The sequence below is a fragment of the Phoenix dactylifera genome, chromosome 9 (genome assembly GCF_009389715.1).
Source record: "Phoenix dactylifera cultivar Barhee BC4 chromosome 9, palm_55x_up_171113_PBpolish2nd_filt_p, whole genome shotgun sequence".
Lineage (NCBI taxonomy): Eukaryota > Viridiplantae > Streptophyta > Magnoliopsida > Arecales > Arecaceae > Phoenix > Phoenix dactylifera.
Window position 1 is genome coordinate 4348278 of NC_052400.1, and position 13192 is coordinate 4361469.

General features: G+C 44.5%; 2 non-coding genes and 1 pseudogene across 2 annotated transcripts; all 3 read right to left on the minus strand.

The window, feature by feature from the left end:
* Positions 1-3659: 3659 nt before the first annotated feature.
* LOC120111849 lies at positions 3660-6538 on the minus strand (annotated as a pseudogene).
* LOC113461513 lies at positions 6029-6117 on the minus strand. The gene has a single exon (XR_003383791.1). It is a non-coding gene; the product is annotated as a small nucleolar RNA Z159/U59 (small nucleolar RNA).
* LOC113461512 lies at positions 6198-6298 on the minus strand. Its single transcript, XR_003383790.1, has one exon. It is a non-coding gene; the product is annotated as a small nucleolar RNA Z159/U59 (small nucleolar RNA).
* Positions 6539-13192: the final 6654 nt, after the last annotated feature.

Here is a 13192-nt window from a genome sequence, read left to right on the forward strand (position 1 = left end):
CGAGCGCACAACGAACTCGGTCGGTTTTCCCAGGCTCACCGACTAGAACCACCCCGATTGTTTTCCCGGGATCACAATCGAACCCTTACACGTTGGTTTTACCCTCGGCTCACCAACCAACCTAACACCGTTGGTTTTTCCTTTGGCTCACCAACAAACCTTAACCCCTTGATTCAATCCCTTGATTGAATCAAGTTACAAGATATTAAAAACAAAGTTTAAAACAAATCAAAGCTTCTTAAACAAGCAAATATAACAATATAAACAAAACAGTGTAAAGAGAAGCCCTCAACCGAGTTTTGAAGATGAAGGAGCTCGGCTTCTTCTTTACTTGACCCTCTTCTGATTTGGCACGAAGTAGAGGATCACCGAGGCAGCACACGGATGAAGAGGAAGCTTTGTGATTCACTTGGATGCTCTTCTTCTCTCTATTTTGCTTTGAATGGCCCTTTTGTGCTTATGGGAGATTTCCCTTTTAATCTCTTTGAAATCTCTTTCCTAAATGTTCTCTCCCACTTCCATAACTTCTCCCCTAGCTCTCCTCTTGTTTTTATAGCTTTTGATGGCGTGGAAACAAGAATATAGCCGTTAGAGACAAAAATAGAGCCGTTGGACACAGTCTGCACTTCCTGACAATATTACCGTTGGGATCGGAGTCGACTCGCGCGATCAGGAGTCAACTCGTCTGTTGCAGGAGTCGACTCGTGCTTTACTGGAGACGACTCGGCCACAGTTCCAAATTTGAATTATTGTGCATCCTCGACTGGGAGTCGACTCGACTTAACCCGGAGTCGACTCGCCAACATCTGGAGCTGACTTGGCATTTTCAGAGTCGGCTCATCCCATGAATTCAGAGGACATTCTTTCTGATTTTCTTCCTCGAGTCGACTCGGATTCTCTTGGAGTCGACTCGGCTCTCAGAGCCCGAAAACTGATCCTCTGCATTTTTGGCTTGTCTGGTCTTGGAGTCGACTCAAACTGTTCCGGAGTCGACTCGGCTCTCAGTTTCCGAAACACAGCCTTCTGCCATTTTGGTGTAGCGCTGCCTTGGAGTCGACTCGAGTTGTCTGGGAGTCGACTCGGATCTCAGAGTCCGAAAACTGCTCTCTGACTTTTTCCTTGTGTTCCACTAAGAGTCGACTCTCGCTTTCTTTGGAGTCGACCTGCCAACCATTGGAGTCGACTCGCGTTCCACAGGAGTCGACTCGAATCTCAGGGTCGAAAATCGCTCTCTGACTTTTGTCTTGTTTTCCTTAGGTGTTGACTTGCCAGCTATTGGAGTCGACTCGAGTTCTTCAGGAGTCGACTCGCCTCTCAGGGTCCAAAATAGCTTCTCTGTCTTTCTGTCTGTTACTCCCTGGAGTCGACTCGTTCTACTCTGGAGTCGACTCGAAGACTATTCTTTTGAATTTTCCTTTGAATTTGCTCCTCCAATTTGAATCCTTTGAACTTTAAACTTGAGCCAATAAATTGTAGCTTTCTTCCAACTTTTCTTGAGAGCTTTGGAGGCCTTCTTGTGTTCTTCCAACTTGCTATGTTCCTTGCAAAATAAATATCTTTCTCCTTGCAACATAAACATTAGTATCTATACTTCAAGGTTTTGTGATCATCAAAATCAATCTTTGAATCAATCTTTGGGTCATCAGTACATAATCCTATTTTGAATAGGATTGGATCCATCCTTTGGACCCAACCCTCCCTACTTAATTTGATCAACTAGGGGCCAACCAAATGAGAGAAGAGGGAGGGGCGTACGCCCCTCCTATTTTGAAATATGGAAGGATAAAAATGAGCTCCTAAAATTTAGAGCTCATCTCTATCCTCACATGCCATAAAAGAGGGTTCAAAGGGGGCTGCGAATTTTTATGAATTTCTTCCTCATTCCAGCCATAAGCAACACCTCTCCCCTTCCTCCTTTCATCCGCAAGCAACCTAGGAAAAATAGGAAGCTTGGCGTGGCCTCCTTCATCATTTGTTTTGGTTCCAACGTGAAGAAAGGAGAAAGGCTGCGAAGCTTTTTGTTCATCTTCCATTAAACCTTCTTTCTTATTCCTTCTCTCAAGGCAATCAAAAGTTGATTCGAAGGAGAGGATATCAGTCATCAAAAGCCATCTCTACAAGGGAGCTAGCATCCCGAGAAGATCCAAAAACATCGATCGATGCTATACCTCGTGTGGATACCCGTAGAGGCCGGACGCGTGTGCGGCTTCCATCGAACCTTCAACAAATTCACGTAAATCAGATTTGCGGAGACCATCTACCCGCACAAGATGAAGATATGATCTTCTTAATAATATAAAATGGTTTAAAAGATTTAATCCTAATCTATCTACAAACGAAATATTTTAAAATACGTTCATACGATGAACAGATCTTGCGCATGCCCTCCTGCTGCAGATTTGAAAATTTTTGAAATTTTTCTGCAACATGTGACAGATCCTAACATCTTCTTCCTCTCAATGTTGCCGCCTTTGTTCCTTGTTCCTCTTCTTTTTTTTTTATTTTGGGAGCTCATGGCTGCCCACGATGGCAGCCACCATGCCGACCACCACCCATGGCTGGCAACCCCTTTATATTTAATGAAATAAAATAATAAATAAATAAAATAAAAAAATAATGAGTGAGTGACAAATAATCTGATCTAAATAAATAAATAAATAAAAATAAATATTAGTAATTATTTAATCAATTTTATCACCTAGCTAGAAAATTTGTTAGAGAGATAAATGGTCATTAGAAGGATGAAAAATTAATTTACACTCATAATTATAATATTTTATATATTTATTATTGTATTATACTATAAATATAATATTATATTACATTATATCATAATACATTGATATGTTATGTTAAATAATTTAATATTATATTAAATTATTATTCTATAATACATAATGTTATAGTACTATATTATAATAATATTATATTACATTACATTAATATTATACTATATCATACATTTATATATTAATATATATTATATTTTATTATGCTCTGTTATATAATATTGGTAATGTCCTTTATGATCATTTTATCACACAAAAGTACTTTTTCAATTTGTTTACCAAACACATGTTAAAGTGTCATAGTTAGTTACCAAACAGCAAACAGATTTTTATAAACGCTCTGCTTCAGACAGCTCTACTTCCAACAGCTCTACTTCCAACAGCTCTACTTTTAAAAGCTCTACTACTAACAGCTCTCCCAAACAAGACCTAAGTCAACTAATATTGCAACTGCAGAAGATACCACTTTGTTTTAACACCCAAGAAAATGGCAGTAGAATCACTTAATCACCACCGGAGATTCTCTGAAACAATATAGGCTGTTATAACAAGAAAATTGCAGTAGAATTTACACCATCCATAGATTCCCTCTCAAACTGCAGGTTAAACAACCTAAGCTGATAATTCCACATAAGCTGTCATGTCCTGAATCAACCACTAGGTCTTCAACTACCAACATAAGGACAGTATCACCTTCCCAAGAACATCGAACAACCTCCTACAAATTCAACAGAGCTGCCCTACCTGACAAAGCAAGAAGCTTCAAGTAAAAGTGGTAAGTTCCTGATATCAACCATATAATAGATGACTGGAAGCAATTTTGAAAAATAATCTTATGGTTCTGAAATTCCACAATAAAAGAGGAGTAACTTAATCTTCATCAAGATGATTCAGTTAAATTTGATTAGATCAATCCTAAATGAAATGTGAAACAATTTGCAAACAATCAAGAATACAATGCATACTATTTGAACCAAGCCAAAAGCTTGCAACATAGCAGAGCTGTAAATACTGCATAATAAAACCAACATATATGTCTGGAGATTTGTTGAGAACTCCACCAGAAAGGCCATTCAAATATTGAAGGTCAGCGGCCCATGACAGCTCAGAAGCTTCGCATTGACCTCATCTGGCACAATCCTCTTTTCTCCCTTAAACTTCAGGTAGTCCGTCCTGCCGAACTTGTTGAAGCCCCACTTCCTGCTTGCAAATGATCAACCTGGCAGGGAATTTTAAGTTTGCACTTCTTAGAGACTCATGCACCTAAGCACGTTGCTATTTCCGCACAGACAACAAGATCTACCCTATGATCGCCAGCCACAAGTCCCTTGAGGCTTGGCAAAAGCACCTCTAATGCCAGTTTGGAGCCTATCAGCTCCAGGATATGAAAGCATCTTGTTGATGTGCAGGACATGAAAAAGGTGAAACTTCGCTCAAAGGTGTAAGGCATCCATTCCAGCCTATTTTGGCATGTATTTGCCCCAGGCAATTCAAGCAGCCTCAAGAGCTTCACGGGACACATTCTCCTTCTCCCACCTGACAAGGTGTACACAGAAGGGGAACTCATCAGCACCCTTCTTATTCATCAGCACCCTTCTTCTTATCTTGGGGCAAGAACACCACAGCAGTATCTTGACTTTGGATAGGGCTTGTTTTTGATCTGTCAGTATCAGCAGGCACGTCTTCAACCCATTATGGAACCCTAAAAGATAAGCAACAAAAAAATGCAAATAGCAAGGAAGCATGACTACCTATTTCATATTTCGTGCATTAAAACAGGTAGCTGCGCGGAATAGAGGAAAAGGACTCATGTAGCAGGACCCCAACTAGCTTGGAATTAAGGCTTAGTTGAGTTGAGTTGTGGGGCAGGTAACTAGCTCCCTCAGAACAAATTTGAGATTTCAACATCAATATATTGTTCAGACAAGGCTGAAACTGATGTTATGTTCAATCACTGGGAGCTCGGACATGGAATGATTCACCATATTGAACTAGTTCAATAGAGTGATGCACAGGATATCAAAGAACATGCATATGCAAAAGGTTGCATTCTGGCAAATCTAGAACATGCTATAAGCATAGGATATCAATGCAACATACTTAAAAATATTGTTATATAAATACTCCTTAACAATTTATTAAATACAAAAAGTTTCAGCCAACTTATTAACTGGAGAAATACATAAAAATTTACCTGAATAGCAAAATGAAAAACAAAGAAATCAGTATCATCACAAAAATAGTCTAAATGCATCTTGAGAGCTATAATTTTGATCTTTCACAAGTGAAAAAAACCATAGCCAATTAATTAGTAGCAAAAAGAACGGCCCTAATCACAAGGATGACATTAATATGACATTGTATTTGCATTGTTGGGCCCTGAATTTGATTTTAAACTCATTCAAAATTGAACAAGGAGCCTCTGAGGCATGATACCACGACCAAATGAAAATAATGTTTATTGAATTTGTAAAGGTCATGTATTTTTATAAATCCTACAGTAATTTGGATCTTATAATTTTACAATAAGTTACATTAAACTGATATTTATAAAAACTTCAAAAACAGATCCATCCTAGGGCGAGCATACTCTACCAATGGAAAATCTGACCACGATCAGGAATTACAGACGAATGTAATCAATAAAAGGTGAATTTTTTACTTGAACGTGATCGATAAGAGACCCCTTCATCTAAAAAGGCCACACACTTTAATCATAGATTTTTCTAAAGTAATTAAGTACGACAAAATAAATCAATACTAAAAACCAGTATGGTTGATCGACTAGAACAGCACAAATTGATAACCATGTCAAAGAAATAAATTAGTGAAAGAAAAATGCGAATTAATAATTTAAAATAGTGGAAGATCAATTCAATAGAAATTTAGAGAAAAGAGAAAAACCCAGATCGGAACAGGACACCATGAAATGATAACAAGTTGGCAAGTCTTCGCCAGGGTGCTTTAGAAAAGATAAGCTTTAGTAAGCAACCACCCTCCCCCCCCCGCAAAAAAAAAAAAAGATCTTGAAAAAGAAAAGGGAACAATGTTCTCCCATAATAACAAATGATACCTCGAATACAAGTGCAAATAAATCCCTCAGAAACAGATTATTCCATTCATCAAAAGGATGTCAGCCCACTACTTTAATCTCACAAACTGATCTTCCCAGGGATTCAAAGAGCACAGTAATGGCATTATTGAACACAAAGAATATCAAAAACACAAACCTAAGACAAGTTTCCTCAGTTCAGGTCTCCATGAATCTTCCGCATTGTATAACAAACACCTCGGAAGAACGAAAGTTTTTCTGATCATCACCGGAAACCATATTTAAACAAAAAAAAAAAAGATCAAATATTCAAGAAAAATAAGAAAACAAATAGCATGACTTCAATTGATGGATGGGTCTCCTCAGTTCAGGTCTCCATAAGCTTTCCGCACGGATGGGGATCATCACCACCACCCTCGGAAGAACGAAAATTTTTCTTTTGATCATCATCGGAGACACCCACCAGCTCCCAATGAACGAACAATCAACAGTACAAGACGAAAGATTTTTGCGTCGTTACATCGGATCTCAAGTAGGAGAGCGGAGAAGCATACAGCTTTCGTCTCGTGGCCGCCGGAGGAAGCGCGAGCCAAAGCGCACGGAGAGGTGGGATTTATAGGAGGGGAGATTGACCCAGAAATGCCCTGACCTTAAAACCCTAGCACTAGGATATGGGGTGGATACAACCGGATCCTAGGGGGCCAGCTGGCTTGGGACCGGGGACCGGGGACGGGGCCGATCTTATTATATACTTTGGGTTGGGCCACGCCAGGGACATAAAGCCTTCTGCATTTTGGGTCTCATTCTCGCCCGGCCCAGCACATACCATAATCCTTACTCTCTAAAAATCCTTAAATCCCTGATTATATAAAGTGACTTAATTTCTCAGTTTTCAATTTAAAAAATAACCCTTATAAGATTATTTATTTAAAAATTTAGAACATTATTCAATTAAAAATTTAAAAATTACTATAGAAACCATAATTGCACTTTTATTACACTGCGAAGACTTCTATAGAAGAAGGTATTCTACTTGTTGCTGGAAATTGGACCCGGGGGTGGCCACTTGGCTGAGAAGGAGGAGCTCCGGTGCAGACGGTATGTCGGCGGACTGCATCCTCCGGGGGACCTGCAAGAAGTCGGTGGCCGGGGTTTCCGGTGCCGGCCCTCTGATGCTTAAGTCAGAGGGGGCTTTTGTGGAAAAAGAGAGAGAGACTGCAGGTAGAGTTTCAAAGTCAGAAGTCCCCGATGTAGGGAAAGAGGTTCCCCTCTTATAGGAGGGATATGGGGTTACCTGTGAAGTGACTGGACGAAATTAATAAGTCGCCGTCATGATTGAGCGTGGTTAAGTGAATCAGTTAGTTGCCGTAGATGACCTGAGATTTTGAGCAAGCAGGAGATCTATGGAGACCATACACATTAATTGTTAAGTAAGCCGGAGATCTGTGGAGACCATGTGCATTAATTATTGAGTAAGCCGAAAATCTGTGGAGACCATGCGCATTAATTGCTGACGGTTGTAGCAGGGCATGGTTCCTGGTTGAGCTAGTGAGCGAAGCATGGTGCGATGAAGCTGCTGCAGGGCATGGCCGCAGCAGGTGAATGACACGGTCGGCCTTCTGAGGTCGGCTTGTGTTCGGCCTTCCGAGATCGACTTGGCCTGCTGAGCTGGGTTCGACCTTTCGAAGTCGGGGATGCCGAGATCTGGCGCCTTGAGGTCGGGCGCCTCGGGATCGGGCGCTTGGAGGTCGGGCGCCTCGAGGGGTTGTTGCTGGGGCGACGCCCTTCTGCTTCTCGAGGTTGCTCCGGGCCGTGGGCTCATGATGAGGCTCCGGGATTCGACGGGATGCCGCCTCGATTCCGCTTTTAAAGCGTTGATCCAGGTTGATATGCCGCTTCGATTTTCGGAGCTGACATGTGGCGCGATCTGGACGGAAGGCAGGATCTGGTCCTGCCGATCTGGGCTGTCGGGAGGGTCTATATAAACCCCAGACTTGGCCCTAAAAGCCCTTATTTGGCCGCCGCTGCTGTCGCCTTCTCTTTCCTCCATTTTTCTTCTCCTCCTTCTTCCAGCCGTTGCCCAGTTCTTCCCAACGGTGCCTTAAGGCGATTTCCAACGGTTGTTTTGGTCCCTTATTTGTGGTCAGCGGCATTTCCGGTGGAACCCATGGTAGGTTTTCTACCCATGTTTGCTCGGAGGGTTTTTGTTTTTCTGCTTCTTCCTCTTTTTCTTTCTTCTTCATTTTCCTCTTGGGGATGGGTCGCGGCTCGGACGAAGTTGGGTTCAGCTTGACCGAGGAGGAGTTAGAATTGATCCGCTCCCGGTTCTTCCCTCAGAGCGGGTTTCGTCTTGAGCCTGCAGGGTCGGAGGACCAGGTAACGAGACCTCCTCCAGGTCGGATCGAGGTGTACATAGAGACACTCTGGGCCAGCCTGCGGTTCCCTTTACACGAGTTCGTAAACGAGCTCCTAGTAGCGTATCAGCTTATCCCAGCACAGCTTGCTCCGAACTCGTGGAGAACCATCATCGGGTTCCTGTCCTTTTGCCTCGCGCACGGGATACCGACCTCGGTGAATGTCTTCCGCTGGTGCTTCATGCTGAAGTCCAGCCCGGTGGATAGGGAATGGCTCTATTTCGCTCTTCGGGGCGGTAGGCCGTTCTTCCGAGGTGCCCTTTCCTCCATTCGTGGGTGGAAGGGAAAATTTTTCTTTCTTTCCTCCGAGCGTTCGAGGGGATTTGACCCAAGATGGGGCCATCCTCGGCTCAGGGCCATTAACAAGCCCCCCATACTTTCGGCGGACGAGCAGAGGATCGTCGACGCTCTTCATGGCCTTGGGGGAGACATTCTTCTGAACAATCTCCTGAGCGAGGAGGCCCTGGTGAATGTTGGCCTGAGCTCGGTGCGCCCCGAGGGTAAGGGCAGCTACACTGCTCCTCACCTGTCTTGTCATCCTTTGCCTTATTTATTCCTTCTTTTTTATCATCATTTTTTTGCTGACTTGACATTGGGATTTTTCCTCTTTTTCAGACGTCGCTCAGATGGTGACCAGTAATGCAGCTCTTTTCGCCCGATATAAGAAGAGGGCGGCCGAGGCTCGTGGGGCTCCTCCCGAGCCGAAGAAGAAGGCCAAATTGGCTTCAACTTCCGCTCCCGCCGAGAGGGCGGGTCCTGAAGCTAGGACTTCCGGATTTGTCTGGAAGGAAACTCCATCTGTCGAGCTCGTGGGCTCGGGCTCTAGGGGGCAAGGGATTCGGCCCCCCCAGCATGCCCGGCCCCCATCTCCCAGCGGCCGGATCGGCAAGTTGTCCGCCTGCGGTGCTCAGGTCTCGAGCTGAGCCACGACCTTAGGGTCCCAAGCCCCTCTCATCCTTCTGCTCCGAGCTCGGGCCGGTGAAGCTCGTCGAGGGCCGACGTCCCAAGCTCGCCCGGGGTCAGAGGCCGCTCCGAGAGGGGGCCTGATGGCCCAGAGTCTCCGACCAGAGAGGGTGATTCGGCCCTCCGTGATAGCAATGTCGCGCGCAAAATATTTCACCGCACGTTGCTCCCAGCTGACCGGGCTGAGTTCGAGACCATCGATCCCAGCAGCCTTGTCGATCAGATCTATTGTACTGCCATCCGAGTAAGTTGTTTTTTATTTTTATTTCTTTGCCCCGATTTTTGCATCTCCTTGACCTTTACTCATCATCAACTTTTTCTTGCAGCATCTTCATGAGATCGACATGCTGGTGCTCATAGCGTCGGAGTGCCAGGAGAAGGCTCGAAGGAGCCAAAGGCAGCAGGAGAGAACCGAGAAGAGGCTCGCCGAGTCCGAGGCCGCATGGAGGGAGGCCGTCGCGAGGATGGAGGTTGCCGAAGCTGTGCGGCGATCAGCGATCGACCAGCTCGAGGAGGAGAAGGCCTCGCACGCTTTGGTGAGGTCGGAGCTGCGCGCCTCCGAGGCGCGTCTAGTCGAGGCTCGCTCCGAGATTGCCGGCCGTAAGTATGAGGAGGGGGTCCTCCGCCTGAAGATCGACCAGCTCGAGGCTCGAGAAAAAAGGGCACTAGAGGAGGTCCGAGACACGGTGCTACTCTTTCAGGAGTCGGAAGAGTTCCGTGATTTAATGGAGGAGGAGGCCATGGACGGATTCATTCACGGCTTCGAGAACTTCCGGAGGCAAATGCAGCGATTTTGCCCCCAGCTCGACCTCAAGGGCATTCGGCCAAGGATGGGGGTCGACAAAGACGAGAGCAAGCCCGGAAGCTCTGACGATGGGACCAGCAACATTGCCGCAATTCTTGAGGCTGAGACTGATGCGGCCGAGCAGACAGCGTGGGCGGCTCTTTCTGGGGAAGCCGCTGGGGGCACTCCCGAGGCTGTTGGTGAAGCCCCGTCCGAGGCTACCGCGGATGGTCCTGAGGCAAACTCCGTCGAGGACCCCCACGTGATTATTGTGGATGCCGGAGCGGCTGCTGTCCCTTAGGACTTAGCCTCTTTTTTTCTTTCTTTTTTCTTTTTCTTTTGTAAATGAGGTCGGCCTCTACGGCCATTGTGCGGCCAGACGAGTCGGTCCTCAAAATCAAAACTTGTACACATCCTTCGAGCTTTCAATTAATGAAGCATCTTCCTTTCAGACTCCGTGTGTATTTGTGTTTGCTTCTATTTGCATAATTGATGAATTTTTATCCCGGCTGGTGATAGTCAACTTTAAAAACCACGCAATAGCACGTATCTGGTAGGATAGTGATTACGGATATCGATCCACAGGGATTGGGGTATGGTTGTTTTCTTAAAAATAAAAATATTTAAAAGGAAGAGTTTGTGAAGAAAATTAAACTAAGAAATTTAATAAAAAATGTAATTAAAATGTTATCAGTTTGAGGGAACCTAGGGCAAGAAATTCACCACTAACATCGGAATAAGGATTAATTGTATTTTAATTTATTCTTGGATTAACATGCAAATTGGCTACAAGCCTAATAAATATTTAAATAGAAATTCACAAAAGCAATTTGGGAATAATCCATCTTCAGTTAGCATGAAATGTCTATCCTAAACTAATGTGGCCGGACACTGCATCTTCCTTAAGTATGAACTATCTCATATTTATTTAGTGATCATGAGGAACAGTTGTATAAACGTCATATTTAAAATCACAGAAATTAAATATGAGATGAAATAAAATATTCATTAAGAGCAAAATAAAGTTTATATAACTCCAAGAATAAAAATTAAAAATATAAAACCCTTAGCCCTTTGTTAGGGCTGCATCTGGCCCTAGAGAGGAGATCGGCCTTCCATGGAGTCGTGGGCGACAGCAGCAATGGCACAGCAATGGGCTCCCATTTCTTCTTTTCTCCCTTCCTTCCCTGGATCTCTCCTTCCTTCTCTAGCAATTCATTATTTTTTCTTTTGAGAAGACATTCCCAAAAAGACCCAAACTTCTCTCCCTGCTCTGTTTCCCGTAGGACTCCGCCTCCGAAGTGCTTCGGCTCGGAACCAAGCTTGATGGAGCAGCCCCCAGTTGGGGAAGAAGGAATGAAATCCCAAGGAGAACTCTCCTTTTATAGCCTCCCTATTCTCTGTGCAGAGGATAAGCTTCCCGAGTGAAGAGATAAGGGTGGAGGAACGGCAACGGGCGAGACGCGTAGAAGATTTGATTTGGGCGCTGGAAGCACAGGTTGCTTGATCTGATCCTCACGGGCAGTTCGGAATCTTGGTTGGCCGCAGAGGAGATGTGTGATGTTGCTGGGAGCTGGAATTCATCCCGTGAATAATGGAAGGTTGGAAGCAATCGGGAGGATGCTTGGCTTGATTAGCTGGATCCGCGGTCGTGAAGCTCACGATGGGAAGACGAACATGTGGAAGACAGCTGCTTGCTCTCATCCGGAGGTTGGGAAAGGCACACGGAGCAGGGGCTGTTTCCGTGAAGTCTGGGATGCTCATCTGGCTGGCCACGAGATAGGGGTGGATCACGGAGTATCCGGACGTGGGAGGAGATGGGACCTGGATCCATGCGGACGGTGGGAAGTTGAGAGGATTGTTGCTCTATTCCGGAACAGGGGAAGAAAACGTGCGAACTCGTCCGTGATTCGTGGAAGCTTAGGAGGTGGAGACACGGAATGTGATGCTTGATTTGCGAACGGGATTGGCTGCGGATGTTTGGGAGATAATCCGGATTGCTTCAATGCGGTGGAGATGAAGAGACGATGGGATGCATGCGGGGAAGACGCGTGAGCTGAGAAGATGATGCTGGATGCGAAGAAGATGTGTACGGTTGCTTGCGAACGGTGGATACGGCTGGGATGCTGATCCTTTCGTTGGGAAGAAGATGATGAAGTGAGCTGGGAGATGCTGGGAAATTCGATTTTGGCTCTATCTTGGCTGAGATCTAGCGGAGCAGGGGATGTTGGGATTTGTTCCGAAGAAGGGATAAGGATGCAAGCGGCTGGATGGAATGCTGAGATTTGGGTTCATCCCGTGAATCATGGGACTCTGTTTTGAAGCTAAAACAGGGGAGGAAAAGGATGACGTGGAAGATGAACACAGGCGTGAGGGATGATGTGTGAATTGGAGGAGATGGGATGATCTTTGGGATCCGTGCGATGATAGATGATATGCTTTGAGATCTGAGAGACAAATAACTGAAGGGATTTGAGGAATTGGATCATGTGGAAAAAGAGTTGGAACGAGTGGGAAGAAATTTAGCTGAACTTGTGAAGAGTCAGAAATTAATGGAAAGCACTGGATTTTGGAGAAGAGTTCTTGAAGTCGACTCTGAAAGATGTAAAATTGTGAAATGATGCAATGTCAGTTTAGGCTTTACCTAATTAAGCTTGACTCAACCTGCAAACATTAAGCTTAATCAGTAAATAAATAATTAAAACTCGAATTACCTTTGATAATTTATTCAAATGCAATGATGAAGGTAACACATTTTTTTGGTTAAATTTATAAAATATATGAATTAAAAATAATGATAAGTGCTAGGAGAAAGATATTAATTCATGCATTATTTAGCACTTATCAGCTGGTTGAGTTGAACCCCCATTTGGCGAATCTCACCAATTCTTCGAACTCGGCTGAGTCTTTAGACCTAGGTTACGGTAGAATTCGTTAAGCCTTTAGGCCCAGCTTTCCGAGGAATTATGCTAAGGCTCTAGGCCTAGACTTTAGAAGAACTCGCCAAGTTCTTGGGCTCAAGCTCTGAAAAAGTCCCACTAAGCCTTTAGGCTTATCTTCCGGGAAAATTTCGCCAAGTTCTTGGGCTCGGCTTCTAGAAGAACCTTGTTAAAACTTTGAGCTCGGGCTCAATAGCAGCGTAGGCCGAGGTTGGGCTGCCGTCGAAGCTTTCACGCTCTTTGATCTCGAA